This window comes from Trichosurus vulpecula, chromosome 5 (genome assembly GCF_011100635.1).
Source record: "Trichosurus vulpecula isolate mTriVul1 chromosome 5, mTriVul1.pri, whole genome shotgun sequence".
Lineage (NCBI taxonomy): Eukaryota > Metazoa > Chordata > Mammalia > Diprotodontia > Phalangeridae > Trichosurus > Trichosurus vulpecula.
Genome location: NC_050577.1, coordinates 24,084,654 through 24,100,079, shown reverse-complemented (window position 1 = coordinate 24,100,079; position 15,426 = coordinate 24,084,654).

Sequence of the window (15,426 nt, the reverse complement as noted above, 5' to 3'; positions counted from 1 at the left end):
TGCTTTTCTTTTTTTCTATTTTAAGGATCAGGTGATCAGAAAGAAAAGAAACAAATGTTTTTTAATTTTTTAAATGAAATAAATTTTTATAAAATTATGAACTTATTTGTATATTGTCCTTTTGTATGCCTATCGGCTTAAAAACCCATCTGCCTCTTAAGTAGTTTAAACATTCCCCTTGCAATCCTATCCTATTGTCAGTTTATCTGGCCAGGCTATTTTCTCATGGTCAAGGAAAAGCTAACTTCAGCACAATTCCCACCTGAATAATCACTGACTGAGTCAGTGTGCTCTGAGTTAATGAGCTTTCCCTGAATTTGCTTCCTCCCGTGACCATGCTCCAGTAAAAGGCCAGCAGTCTCCTTCTTCCTTCCCAAAGCTCTTTCACGTGAGATTTGTTCCTAGAGCAAGTACGATTCTCCCAAATTTGTCCAGTTTCATGCAGGGTGGGGGGAATTAAATTCTGCCCCCTCAACCCCTCCAATCTAACCAAAATATGAAATTTGCATCAATGCTAGAGTACTGTAACTGACACAAAATTATCAGGGACGTCTTCAGTGGGGAACTCCCTCCAAGCACACAGGTCTCCACCCCTCCATGTCTCTTCCTGATAGGTCGTTTCTGTTCAAGTTTTGCCGTGAATTCTTGGTGAATCTGCTCGGTGGTTCCATTGGAGGCCATATTCGTACTGGTCTCTCTAGGAGACCAGTGAACCACTTGGGTTGTCCATCTGTCAGCTCTCCTTTGAGGCAACATTCCTCGCCAAGATCCAAGAAGGAAACAAGTTCTAGGAAGAACTTGATTAGCATCTCCAAACTGTTAATTAATTATGTACTGCCTTTTCATTATTATCTAAATTATTGCTCACAGATCAAGCTATGTAGATCAAGCTATTTAAAGAGGCAGTATGAATGAAAGGGAGACAAATTATCTTAGGATTCAGGGGGATTTGAGTTTGGAAATCAGTTCTGTAATTACCTCTCTGACTTTGGGCAAGTCTGTGGGCCTCAGTTTCCCTACCTGTAAAGTGAATCTTGTCACTGCCATCATGACACTCAGGAAAACCAGGCAAAATGGCTCCTTTTGTTTGTTTTTCTAAAAAAATTTTATTGGTATTCTTTTTAAAAAAGTAGCTTGTCATTTCTTGATAATTCACTCTCCCCTCAATAAAATCCCTTTTAATAAAGAAATACAGCCAATCAAAGCAAATTAACAGGTTAACGATGTCTGACACCCTATGGTCCCCCACCCTTCTACTGAGACAAGGGAAACTTGGAGTCTCCAGCAGTCACTGCATTAATTTGGGCTTCTGTAATCTCTCAGTGTTGTTTTCTTTTACATTATCATGGCCCTCACATAAATAGTTCTCCTGCATCACTTTGCATTAGTCTCCACATTTCTCTGAGTTCTTCACATTTATCATTTCTTCCAATGCAATGATTTCCATTACATCCCTCTACCACAATTGGCTAAGCTGTTCCTCTTGGATGCACACCTATTTTCCTTCCAGTTCTTTGCTACCACAAAAAAACGATACTTTCAAAATTGTTATGTATGGGACACTTTCCTCTATCTTTGACTTGCTTGGGACACCTGCCTCCCTGTAGTACTACTGGGTCAAAGTATATGTACAGTGTAGTGACTTTTCCAGAATAATTCTGAATTGTTTTCTAGGACTGTGGGAACAATTCACAGATCCACCAACAACGCATTAGTGTACCTGTCTTCCCATAGCTATTCAATTTCCCAACCTAGGCTTGGGGTAGAGATATATATTTCTTTGCTATATAAAAATACAACCTGCCCAGGGTTGAGAAAAACAAATTTTCGGTCACCATGGCTTTGCTCACAGCCATATATTGTACAACATATTGAATTTGATCCCTAAATCCCACACGTGTTTTATGGCTCCAGGAAATCCTGGCTGCCTCTTCATGAGGGACTGAGAACAATCTCAGTTATGTCAACTTCTGGGTTGGGAAGCATCGACCCTTCAATTCCATTTACAAAGGTTCAGGTGTGATATATGACCACTAAAGACCCAGGGTCTAGGACAATGCAAAGGATTATGGGATTTAACACTTTCCCCCAGCAAATCCCTCAACTCATATTGATATGGTTGTTTCTTCATTTTCCTCCCACGAGGGCAAGTCTTTAAACTACCCCACAGAAGCAAGCCTCCCCCCTGCCACTGTTCATATTTTTTTGCCAAATTTCCCCCCCTAGGCCTCTATAGCTCATTGTATTCTTGTGGTCAAAGGGCTTTACTCTACAAAATTGTTTCTCCTTCCTCTTCCCCGTTCTCAGTAAAATAGAGGTTATTGTAACTCAAACGTACGCCAGCTGCCAACTTTGCCACATCCAGTTTCTGAGTGAGATCACCTCTCCAATATGGCGCAAGAGAAACTGGTTCCTGTCTCTAAAACGGTCACCTCCTCGACTACAAGAAAAAGCAAACTAAATGACACATGACACATATTGACACAGGACCAGAATGACGATGATGGTGCTGAATATGATGATGATTGCTAATATTTATAAGGTGTTTTAAGGTATATAAAGCACCTGAAATATATGATGTCATTTGATCTTTATGCTTTATTATATTTATATTATATCTTTAATGCTGCTATCACCCTCATTTTACAGGTAAGGAAACTGAGACTCAGAGAGGGAAAGTCACTCATTTGTAAGTGTCTGAGGCAGGATTTGAACTCAGGTCATATCAAAGAATTGCAAGATCCACAGATTTAGAGCTGGAAGGAACCTTAGGGTAAGCAAGTAAAAGTTTAGCAACTAGGGGAAAACAATGAATGACCGCAGGATGCACTTTTATATTTATTCTGTATTATTCACATTTTCTCCATCACTTTCTTAAGTCTAGACAATCAACAAAACAATAAATCAAACCCTGATCTGTAGCACATGCTGATTTCCGAGGTGTAAATGTTCACATTGAAAATTCAACAGATGTTCTCAGGACAGTCCATTACCCCTGATAGAGGGTGAGTCCGACTCCCCAGTTTATAGGTAGGGAGGCTCAAGCTCGCAGAAGTTAAGTGATTTGCCCAGGAACCTACAGAGACAGGATTTTAACCCATGTCTTCCTGATTCCAAGCACAGCACTCTGTCTCCTATATCCCACCCACCCTTGGGAAATTTTCTAATAAAACTGCATCTGAAAGCAAAGCAGAGAGAAGACTCTAGATTTCCTCACAGAAGACACATCTGCCTATCTCTGACATCACCAAATGGTTATCCTAACCCTTCCAGATGCCCACAAGAGGTCATTCGTTCATTTGACAACCATTTCTTCAGCATCTACGAGGTCAGGAGCACAGAGCTGAGTGCTAAGAGAGATACAAAGCTTAGATAAGACATGGCCCCTGCCCTTTGGGAGCCTGCATTCTAGTAGGGAGAAAGAACACCAACAAATAAATCTGTAATACACAGTACTTTATGATACATGCATTAAAGGATTACAAAAGAGACTGCTATGTGTGGTCCAGTGGGGAAGGTCATGTTGCAGGGAGGGAGAGAAGGTTGAACCACTTCAGGTTCCTGTCACTCAGTAACCCTCTGTGGTGCACATGGTGAGAAATTATACCAAAAGCATCCTGTGTACCCAGCAAGCCACATCGTTTGTTTAGGTCCCATCTGAACCACACCTTCTGCCTCTTGTCGAAATCACCCTCCATCTTTCAATAGTAACAAGTGGTCTAAGATGGCGGCAGCATCAGCGTTACGATGAAACTATGCATATAAAAAGCCCACTGCAGCTTGTGGGGAGAGGAGTTAGGGAAAGGGGAGGAGAGACTGTGCTACTGAAACTGGCATGGTCTGAGGCACTCCTACTGGGAAGAGCAACCAGTAAACCAAGAAAATGTATGTTGCTCTAGGCTCCAAATAATTTCCAGCCTCAGTAACTTCAGGGAAACACAACTGACTGAATGTGGAATCCTGCGGGAGATAAATACACAAACCCAGTCTCTAACCATATATAACAGGCCATGGGACCGAACAAATCTCCAAGCCACCTTCTGGCTTTCAGCCACATCCAGCCATATGACAAATCTTGGGTCACTACGGAAGATGACTTGGATTCCCAAGGGAATCCTCCCAAAGGATGGCCAGGGTCTCATACGGTCCATTGAGTATGACATGATTGAGCTGAGTCAGATTACACCAAGGTCAGACATCCTTGTCCTTTTGCAGAACACTAAAAATGACTGGCCTGTCACATGAGTTCATCTTGATGACATCAACAGTCATGGTTCTGTTATCTGTTCCAGGACCTTGACATGAAGGTGGCCCTGTGTTCTCAGAGGGAGGGCTGATGGAGATCCAGCTCTGACAGGTTCTACCAAAAGGAAAATACTAAAGTATAATCTTGGCAATAATCAATCAATAAACATTTATTAAGCACCCACTGTGTGCCAGGCCCTGTGCTAAACCCTGGGGATACAAAAAGAGGCAAAAGACAGTCCCTGCCTTCAAGGAGCTTATAATCTGAAGGAAGACAACGTGCAAACAAATATAAACAGGATAAATGGTAATTAACAGAGAGAAGGCAATGGAATTGAGGGGCTGGAAAAGGCTTCCTGAAAAAGATGAGATTTTATTTGCAACTTAGTTGGAGCAGTGGAGGGGGCATGTTCCAAACATAGGGGACAGCCAGAGAAAATGCCAGGAGCCAAGAGATGGAATGCCATGCTCCTGAAACAGCCAGGAGGCCAGCATCACTGAATAGAAGAGTACATAGTAGGAAGTAAGGTGTAAGAAGACAGGAAAGGGAGGAGGAAGTTAGCTTATGAAGGGCTTTGAACGTCAAACAGAGCAATTTGTAATTTCTCCTGGAGGCCATAGGGAGCCACTGGAGATTATTGTAGGAAGGTGAGGGTTGTGACATGAGCAGACCTGTGCTTTAGGAAAATCAATTTAATGACTGATTGGAGGTTATTTTGGAGTGGGGAGAGACCTGAGGCAGGCAGGCCCATGGCAGACCTGTGTCTACTGGCCCCAGGGCAGGAAGAGAACAAGGGCAGAGAAGTTATCACCAGCAGGCTGGCTGTCGGGCAATAATTCTTTGTTCGTGGTAACTCATTAAATAGACAAAAAGAAATGGTCTGCAGACCCTCCTGTTTGCACAGTGACTGTTGGGATGGTAGGAAAGGGGGCACAGCTTCTCAACTCTCTCCAATAATCCAACAATTTCATCAATGTGGGTATTCCCTCTAACAATTCAGATAGCAACCCACCAACGGCTGCCCAACCTGCAGGACCTTCGATCCATGTGCTGTCCTAAGATCATCGCAGCGGCTCTGACCAATGTGCTAGAGGGTTGTCTCCATGTGCTCTTGACAACACATGGGTTTGTCTATCAGCTATCCCTTCCCCTTGCCGTGCTACCAGCACATCTTCCTTTCAATCATGCAGTTTGTTGATGACATCCTTTCTTCTACGTCTCCTGTCTAATTTCTTGTGGGCGATATGTTGGAGCCCACTCACATCTACTCTATGCCTCCCTATGGCCCTCTGGAGGAGCCTCAATTTCAATTCTTTTTATACTGTGGTGTTATATAACTCTCTATCATCTCTCATCCACACTAGTGCTGAAAAGTCAGTTCTTATTTCAGGGGGAAACTTCAGATGTTCTAGGATCCTAGAATCCTAGACTGGGAGATGGAAGAGACCTCAGCCACTGAGTCCAACCCATTCATTTTACAGATGAAGAAACCGAGGCCCAGAGAATTGATATGACTTATCTGAGACCTCACAAAGAATAAGCCTCAGAGGCGGGATTTGAACCTAGTTTCTCTGATTGCAGAGTCAGTGTTTTTTCCACTGCGCCATGTTTCATTAAAAGAAGAGGTGGTCAGGTCCTCCAGATGATTTTTGTGGATGGCAGTGAAGTGATTGCATCAAGCCTCAGAAAACAGCAGTCTCCTAAACATGGTACCAAACCACTCAAAACCATCCATAGAGAAACAATCGAGTGGATGAAAAATGCCTCTTTATCCATCCTATGAGGTATAGTTAGATAACCAACCTGTTGAGCTTGTCTGACAGAGTGTGTGTATGCACATATGTGAGTTAATGGTGTCCTAGACACACACTGCAAATGGACAGCCCTCAGGGACCCTGAATCAAACAGGAAGCAGAGTATGTTAGATTGCCTCTGGGAAATTTAGATCTACAAACATCCCTGTAATTATTGCTACTCCAAATGTCAGGCCTTTATCCACAGGATGGAAAGGATGTTAGAGCCATCCAAGTTTCCAATATAAGGAATACACACAAGGCTTTTGTAGATCGACATCCACTTCCCCCCCCCCCAGTTTTAATGCTGTAAAAATCAAACCACCATCTTTGCCAATACTTCTTTTCCAAACAGCAACTTAGCCTTGACCTGATCAAGAAGGATCACTCTTCTTTATCCAAGATAAGTCCTAGGTGCCTTCCCATACCCAGGGAGAGGGAGGTTCAGGTTCTTTATGCATCTAGATAAAACAAACCCCAGAAGAAGTACAGGTGGAAGGCAATTGCTTAGGAAAACACAGGGGGAAAACCTCTGCGACGATGCTTAGCATAGCCTGCTGCTCAGAGCAACATGACATAAGATGTAGCTAAATTGTCAACAGATGCATCTCAGGGTTGACACACCTAGCTTTCCACCTCCTGACCCATTGCTTTAGGTCCTTTTGTTTGGTTTAATTGGAGAACAAATATTAGCTGTTAGAAATATGGACACTCACTAAGATTCCACGATGTCTCTTTAGACAGAGGCAGGCTTATGTTGAGGAGAGAGCACCCAATCTTAGAATGAGGAGTTCTGGGTTCAAACTCTAGCTCTGCCATTTAGCAGCTGTGTGACCTTGGAACAGATACTTCCCTTCTCTGAAACTCAGTTTCCTCATCTGTAAAATGAGGGCAAAATAGTTGTAGGACCAACCCCACAAGCTTGTTATGAAGGAAAGCACTTTATAAACCTTTAAGCGTTACACAAACATGACTTACTATTAGAAACGATTCCATTTCAGGGAAATGTTTTAGGGACATCATGTGCCTGCCATTTACTGGAGAAGTAATGCCTTTTCTAAGGCTGATTGTGGCTGCCACTGGCCTCTCCTTTTTCTGTGTTCCCTCTTAGAACAAAGTGACAAGCTTAGAGGCACTCCCGGACAGAAATGTTCCATAGCCAAATATAGAATTAGAAGCTGTTATAGCTGTAAGGAACCGAGAGACCATAGAATCCTAGGATTGTAGATTTAGGGTTGGGAAGGACCTCATTTTACAGAAGAGACCCACCAGCCTGGTGGGGGCTCTCATCATAATGATAATCGCTTTCCCCCTGCCTCCGATCATGCTCCACTCCAGTCTGTCTTCCACTTGGAAGCAGAGACCTTCCTAAAGTGCAGGTTTGACCATGGTAGCCCCAATTCAGCCAGTTCTAGTGCCTTCCTATTGACTTCCAAGATAAATATGAAATCTTCCATTGGCTTGAAAGCCCTTCATAACCTGGCCCTTCCTACCTTTCCCATCTTCTCACCCCCTCCCCCCACATCCCCTATGATCCAACGGCACTGGTCTCTTCTGATGCTATATCTCTTGACACCATGCCACCATCCCAGGATTATATTGAGGCTGAAGTAAGAATTTTTGGAAAGTGCTTTACAAACTTCAAAACAATATGTAAAAGTCACCTATTATTACGTGCACCCAAGCAAAAAGTAGAGATAATACACAGGTAGTGGAAAAATGGCTTTGAAGCCAAAGGCTCTGGGTTCAAATCCCACCTATGATCTTTATTCTTTCTCTATGTGACCTTCAACAAGTGACTTAACCTCCTTTGGTTAGGGGACCTCAGTTTCCTCACCTGTAAAATGAGGGGGTTGGATGAGATGGCCTTCGAGGTCTACCCTAACTCTAAATCTACAAGCTTCTGATCTCTTTCATTAGCTTTCAAGTACAGGATGGGTTTCTATGGACCAGGGGGGAGCTATAATTAGTATCTTTGAGGATGCCCCAGCTTTTAGCGGTGCCAGGTTTCAAACGCCAGGATCAGAGGAGGCCTGCCTGCTTTGTACACGTCCCTTTAGTGCCTGGTGACTACAGGAGACACAGAAATCAGTGAATTCAATTATTCTTAAAGGGCCACCCTAGAATTATTGTGGCAGGAAGCTGTGGCCATACCAGGCATCAGATGGTGCAGACCGTGGAGCAAATGTCCATTTTCTGCATAATCGTTCCCTTTCTCCTAAGCTTTGCCACTTAAGTCACAGGGACATTGAGCCACAAATTAGCATCCATTCTAACAGCTGGATATCAGCGAATCATTTCAATAACTACCTTAATGGGAAAGGGGACCATTTTATTGGGAGCAGAGCTGAACTCCACCAGATTTCAAAATGGCGTGTGATGGAGGGCAAGTCAGTTGGGGTCAGAGATGTGATCACGCTTTCCATCCAGCTCACAGTGGGCAGTGGAGTGTGACAGCTCACTGGTGGGGGTGATTTGGACTTGTGAGTTGATTAAAGCTGTCGATTTAGTAGCAGAAATAGAATTTCTCAGATAATTGCTGGAAACAGGCCAGTGCAATAGCTGGCCCCAGCTCCATATGGCAGATTATAAATTCTGTTTCTGAGCAGGGGATGCTAACGAGATGGGAGTTGCTTCGAGCCCTACCTGTCTTCCCAACCTGGGCCCCAACTTGCGCTGTGGGCCTCAGAACAGAGGAGAATGGAATGCTGCTTGGATAACTATTTTGTTGTACCTTCAGGGTAAAAAAAAAAAAACCAACCAGTAAATGTGCCCTAGACTTTGGAAATTTCTATTGGATGATGAAGCCTTGACTTTACAAATGAACTCTTCAAGGCTGGGCAGCAGTTGAATGCCAGGATAATTCCATTTCCCCAAAGGAGTAACTTCAAAGGTCTTCCTTCCTATTTCATATGCCCACACCTACATCTCCTTCCCTGTCATTTCAGGGAGTCTCCTTGTAATTATTGCCAGTTCTCATTTTTCTTTCACAAAAAGAGCGTGTCTGTCGCTCACCATATGTTCCAGCCAGGATTGGGTCAAAGCCATCTGCCAAAAGAGGCTGGCACAAGGAAAGCCTGAGCCCAGGACAGCAAGAGCAAACCTGGTGCTCCCCCAACCAAAACAGGCACCATGTCAGTGAGCGTGCCTTCACTAGCCTGTTCTGGGCAACACCTTCAATTCATTTCCCAAGAGGGAGAGAGTGATTCCAATCCAAATGGGACCTTGTTTATAGAATCGTGGAGCTGGTGGGAACCTCAGAGGTCAATAAGTCCACCCACTTCCTTTTTCATTTGGGTAAACTGAGATCCAGAGAGGACAAGCAACTAGTTAGCACCATAGACAAAGTGTTGGACCTATAGGAAGACCCAACTTAAAATCATGCCTCAAACAACATTAGACTGTGAGATCCTTGAGGGCAGAAACTATCTTTGGCCTCCTTTTGTACTCCCAGTGCTTAGCACAGGGCCTGGAACATAGTAGGTACTTAATAAATTTTTATTGAATAATCAGATGTGTGACCCTGGGCAAATCAATTGATACCTGCCTCAGTTTCCTCATCTGCAAAATGAGGGTAAAAATAGCACCCATCTCCCAAGGTTGTAGAGCCCTATATCAGGGACAGTCGTTATTCTTAGTAACATTTATGCCGAAGCCCCAGGTCATAGAGGTGGCAGAGGCAGGATCCTGAGGCAGGTATCATGAATCTAACTTTGCTACTCCTTCCCACTGCCTTAGAGATCTCTTAAGTCACAGGGCCCATCCTGTATTAGAAGGGTAATAAAATACACTGGAGCTTAAGAAGCTACTTTCTGTTCCCTATCGTATTCATATACCCTTTACATAGGGTTTTGACATTTGAAAAGTCCTTTACCTATGTAGCCGAGATGGAATAGGAACCATCCCAAGAGATCTGCAAGTAGAACACTGTCCAGGATGGCCCCTGGGCCCAATTCAACCTCTGCTATGAATAAATTAGAAAAAAAAACACATTGATTAAGCAATTACAATATGACAGACAGGTGCTGAACTTACAAACACAAGCAAGGAAGGCATTCCCTGCCCTCAAGGAGTGTACATTCTAATAGGGGAATGGCAATACAAAAGAGCAAGCTGAAAAGGCCAGAGGAGAGGTAGCCATGAGTGGGCATGGTGGTGAAGGCTGGAGAGTCAGGACTGAGCTAGATGAGGAGCAAAGGCCCTTCCTCAAAATGGAGGTTCCAAGGGAACTCATCAATGGGAGGCAGGGTTAGAAGGATTTTCCAGTACCAAAAGGCAGGTGAGATGTGGTGGCAAGAAGTAGTGATGAATCTAATTCTTCTATACGACGTGACTAATGTGAAAATATGTTTAATAGGAATGTATATGTAGAGCCTATATCAGATTGTATGATGTCTTGGGGAGGGGGAGGGAAATGAGGGAGAGAAAATTTAAAACTTAGAGAAGTGAATGTTGAAAACTAAAAATAAATAAATTAACTTATTTTAAAAAAAAAAGGATTGAGGTGGTAAAGGGAAGATTGGAGGAAATGTATATTTGTTCTTTGGAGTTTGTAAAAGTTGATGTTAAGTGGTTAAACGAACTGGGGTGCTAGTCAATGGTCCCTAAAAAGAGGGAACATAATCAGTGGGGACTTGAGTCAATAACAGGAGAACAGAGATTCCCCAAACCCCCTCATGGTAGGAGAACCCTGATAGGAAAGGGAAATGTAACAGGCAAGGGGGGAGGGGGTTGGTTAGGGGCAAAGGAATTCAGATTACATGGGGCAAATTGAAGGTAATCTCAAAGGGAAGGCATTTGGGAGGGGGCAGGAAGGTGGGGGTGGGGCAGGAAGGTTGGGAGAGATGTCAGGAAAGGCCTGTTGCAGAAGGTGGGATTTAAACCAGGTTTCCAAATGTAAGTCTAAGATTCTTTCCATGATAACATTCAGTCTAAGTTGTCATTCAACAAGCATTTATTAAGCACCCACCTACTACCTATTAGTCTTAATACTACACACTGGGGAGACCAAAATAATTCAGTCCCTAACCCCAAGGGTACAATCAGCTTTAATTGAGAGCAGTGGATATTTTTGCTTTGACTTTTTATCTCCATCAATTGGCACAATGCCCGGCACACAGTAGGCATTTAATAAATCCTTGTTGATTGATCAATTAACTTGTTGATCTCTTTAGCTGGTAGCTCCTTCCCTCCCTAAGCTACTACCACTACCACTACTACTACCACTACTACTACTACTGCTACTACTACTACTACTACACCACACACACGCGCGCACATGCACGCACGTGCGCATAGACCTACGTTATACAATTATGTGGGTATACATCATCTCCCACAATCTCTAGTGCCTAGCACAGGGCCTGGTACCTATAGATGCTTAATAAATACTTTCTGAATGAACCAACAGATTGTAAGCTCCTTGAGGTAGACTGTTGAATTTTTGTTATTATATCCACAGCACTTAGCCTGATGCCTGACACATAGTAGGTATCTAATAAATGCTTATTGATTGACTGATGGAGGTTATGGGCAGGGAGGAAGAGACATCCACACAAGTATCTATAAGATCAAATGTTAAGAGATGCAAAGGAGAAATTTAGATAAGATTCAAGGACAAATTTGAGGAAAGAGAGCTTCCTTTTAGTTGGGCTGATCAAGGAGAGCTTTTTGGAGGAGGGGGCTGCAGAACAGGAGAGTAAGAGTGGGTTTTCCAGTTGTGTTGCTCATCTTCATTGAGCCTTCTACACCTTCATAGACCTCTCCTGACCCACAAACATTAGCGGCCATGCTTTCACTGTTAACATTGCTTTGTATTACCTCTTACATCTTTAATATGGGAACTGAATAAATATGGGGATTCAACTTGTGTATTTGACCTACTTAATACCTGTGGACCTGACCAACCACAGAGCAAGGACTAGGGCACTTTTCCTAAGAACTTTTTTTATCAACTCTGCTTTTTGGTTGGAATTTATTTATAAAAGACATCTCTGTTCATTCTTTTCTTAAAGATGAGATATATGATAATCTAAATATAAAGAACTTGTCTAGCCAGTACTTTGCATAAGCGATATCATTTGGCACTTCTGCAAACTTTTGAAACTAATCCTTTAAATCTCGGAAGGGAAGACCAGAAAGGAGAGGGCAAAGAAGCCTTCTGTATTCCAGCATTTTAAACTTTCTTGTTGTATGTGGACTATTTGCTCTCCTTCCAAAAAAAAGGCAACGGCACTTCCTTAAAATTTGCCTCTAGAAAACTAATTCTATATTGTTTGTCAAGCACAGCATTGTCTATGTGAGAAAGATTATATATATATATATATATATATATATATATATATATATATATTATTAAGGCCCAGTACTAATATATTAGAAATGTATTAGAATTAAGACATGCTAAGGCCAAGTACTAATAATATATTAGAAAAAAACTGCCTAGAAGAGATAAAGTAACTGACATAATGATAGACCTAGAAACTCAAACATGTCATGAAGAAAAGCTGCTTAAGTGGGAATTTTTTTTAATCCCCCAGTTTTCTTGAGAGTCCACAGCTGCCTTCTGTAGGGTAGGACTGGAAAGGTTTCAGGCCAGCCATATACACATGATCAAGGCAGGAATTTAAGAGAAAGGTGATTAGGGGTATGGGATGGCCTGAAGCAACTCCATCTAAGTAAGGATCACCTGACAAGCTACGCTGAAATTCTTTACCTTTCCCTCTCCCACTGCTTTGCAGAGAAGATCAAAAGCAATCTTGGGATTAAGAAAAATTGGGATTGGGGTGGGGGAAGGATCTCAGACCCAGAGACCTCTTTGTAGATTATTGGAAGGGCAGCCTCTAAGATGTTGAATTGGTGCAGCTTAGCAAACAGACAGAAGTAGGGATAGTAAGGAATTTCTAACCCTAAGTTAACTAGCAGCTAGAAACAAAAACTCACCTTTTCATGGTGAACCAGAAATAGAACTTTAAAATCAACATAAAACCTAAGGGTCCTCCTTTTGGAAAGGAAAAGTTCTGAAAACTGAAAAAGCTCTTTATGAAATAGAAAAAGTAAGCTACTAAGAGTGGCTAGTCTAGGGTGGCTTCCCTAGTCTACTGGCTGTAGACTATGTGAGGAGGTCCTTGTCTTTCTAAAAGAGCTTACCTTAAACATGTTGGCTTTAAATTAAAAGAAGAACAATAGGGGCAGCTAGGTGGCACAGTGAGTAGAGCACTGGCCCTGGAGTCAGGAGAACCTGAGTTCAAATCCAGCCTCAGAAACTTGACACACTTACTAACTGTGTGACCTTGGACAAGTCACTTGATCCCAATTGCCCTGCCTTCCCCCTTCAAAAAAAAAATAAAAAAATAAAAGGATAAAAGAACCTTCTCTTTTCCTCAGGGAAAATAAATAGCCCCTTGGCTGAAGAGCAAAGTAAAAGCAGAAGAGAGAAGCTCCACAACTTTGTACTCAGGAGAGTCACATCTGGCAGTGACAAGCATTGACCAGGAGACCTATGAAGCACTACCAAGCAGAGGGAAGTGCCAGCAGAGACTGAGCACCACTCCTAGATACCTGTCAAAAACTATCCAACTGGCAAGGACCTCATGCCATGCAAACCAGCAGGGAGGAGTCCCAGTCAAAACAGCACGACCGCATCCCTAGAAGACACTAGCTGTCATGTTGTATGGGAACCATGAGTTACTCCTCCATGTGTGTGCCTGGCCACATCTTCTTTATATGTGGGCCTCTCTAAGTATGTTCCCTACCAGTGTCTGCTCTTCCCACTGTGAATGGGCATCTTTTTGGGAAAACATGATCCAGATTTATCAGCGAAACCTTTCAGTGCTACTTTTGTTATTATGCTATTTTGTTAAATGCCTTTTGCTTTGAATCAGTTGTGTCTCTGGATATTTATTAAAAACAAACCTGTTGGTGGGGGCCTGTGACCCATTGTTTTGAGTGGATATGGACCCACAGAACCCAAGGTAGCTTGTCTGGTGTTTCATGTCAAAGTCCAGCCCAGGTACAGCCTCCTGCATGAGACCTTTCCCGACCCCCCAATTACTGCTATTCATGCTTTTACTCTCAAAATTGCTTAGTATTACTTCACATATGTTTATATTAACTTAACTGTATATAATATATAATAAACATATTATATGCTATAACTATGATACATATTATTATAATAAATACATATTATGTATATTAGGTTATATATTTATAACATGTTTACATATTTGAATACTTATGTATCTGTTAATTTATTTATAGCAAGGATATTCTGGCTCTCTCTCCCAGAGTCAGTCATTGTCATCTTTCCCTCAGGCTTCCAAGGGGTAACCCTGAGGGTTTGGGATATCTTTTCACTATCATCATTGTGAGCCCCCACCAGCTATGTCCTCTCCATTTTTCAGATCTAGCAACCAGCACCCAAGGTCCATTTAACCTCTCAGCATCCATCAGTTTTTGCAAATGCATATTTACTAAAAAGATACAGCAAGAACAATTTCTCCCAACACCTTAGGGGATGTATTGTCCCCTACAGCACCTCAGTCTCTGGAGTAGGCTGAAAACCTAGCTCAGTATCTACATGGCATCAGTCCCACCAAGTTCACAAACAAAGGCAGCATTTCTGCCAGATGAGTCCTTGTCTCAGCTACTCCTTGCTGCTTGGGCTGTCAATGCTACTCTGGATCTGGAAGGCTGGGGATACTGAGGCTCCCTCCAGATCTTTTGAAACTCACAAGGTCATGGAGGCATCGATCCCTTCACCCAGAAGGAGGAGAACAAGCACAGAGGCCTAGGACTAAGGCTTGTATCTCAGGGGCCAGATGGTCCCTTTCTGAGGGAGACAGCCTTTCTTCTCACAGTATCGTCTCTCACCAGACAACACTGGTGAGAAGTTACACCTCCAGGAAAAAGACCGATGCCAAAATGAGATGGCGGCAATTAAGACTCCCATTCCCTTGTGGTTAGCCAACCAGAACCATCTCCAGAAGGTCTATACATGCTCCACAGCTTCTTCAATGCTTCCCCTCACACATCACTGTGATTCTCCCAAAAGCTGCCTCCCCACCACTCCATGGGGAAAGTTATATCAGCCATGCAAGGTGATGGGATCTCTGCATGCACCAGACCTGCATTACATGTTGAATTTAAGGACCTTGAGGATGCTATTTTGTTCTAACTTTTCTACCCCAGTGCCTTACATGCTGTAAGTGCTTAATAAAAATTTGTTAAATTAAATAATGAAGCTTAAAAAAACACAATTGAATAGAGAGGAGAAAAGAGCTTGGCAGAATGAAGAAAAGCAGTGGTTTATTTGAGGCAGCCCAGGAAAAGGAATTCTAAAAGCTTTATGGATGCTACCCTGGAATCATTGAGGTCAGATCCAGT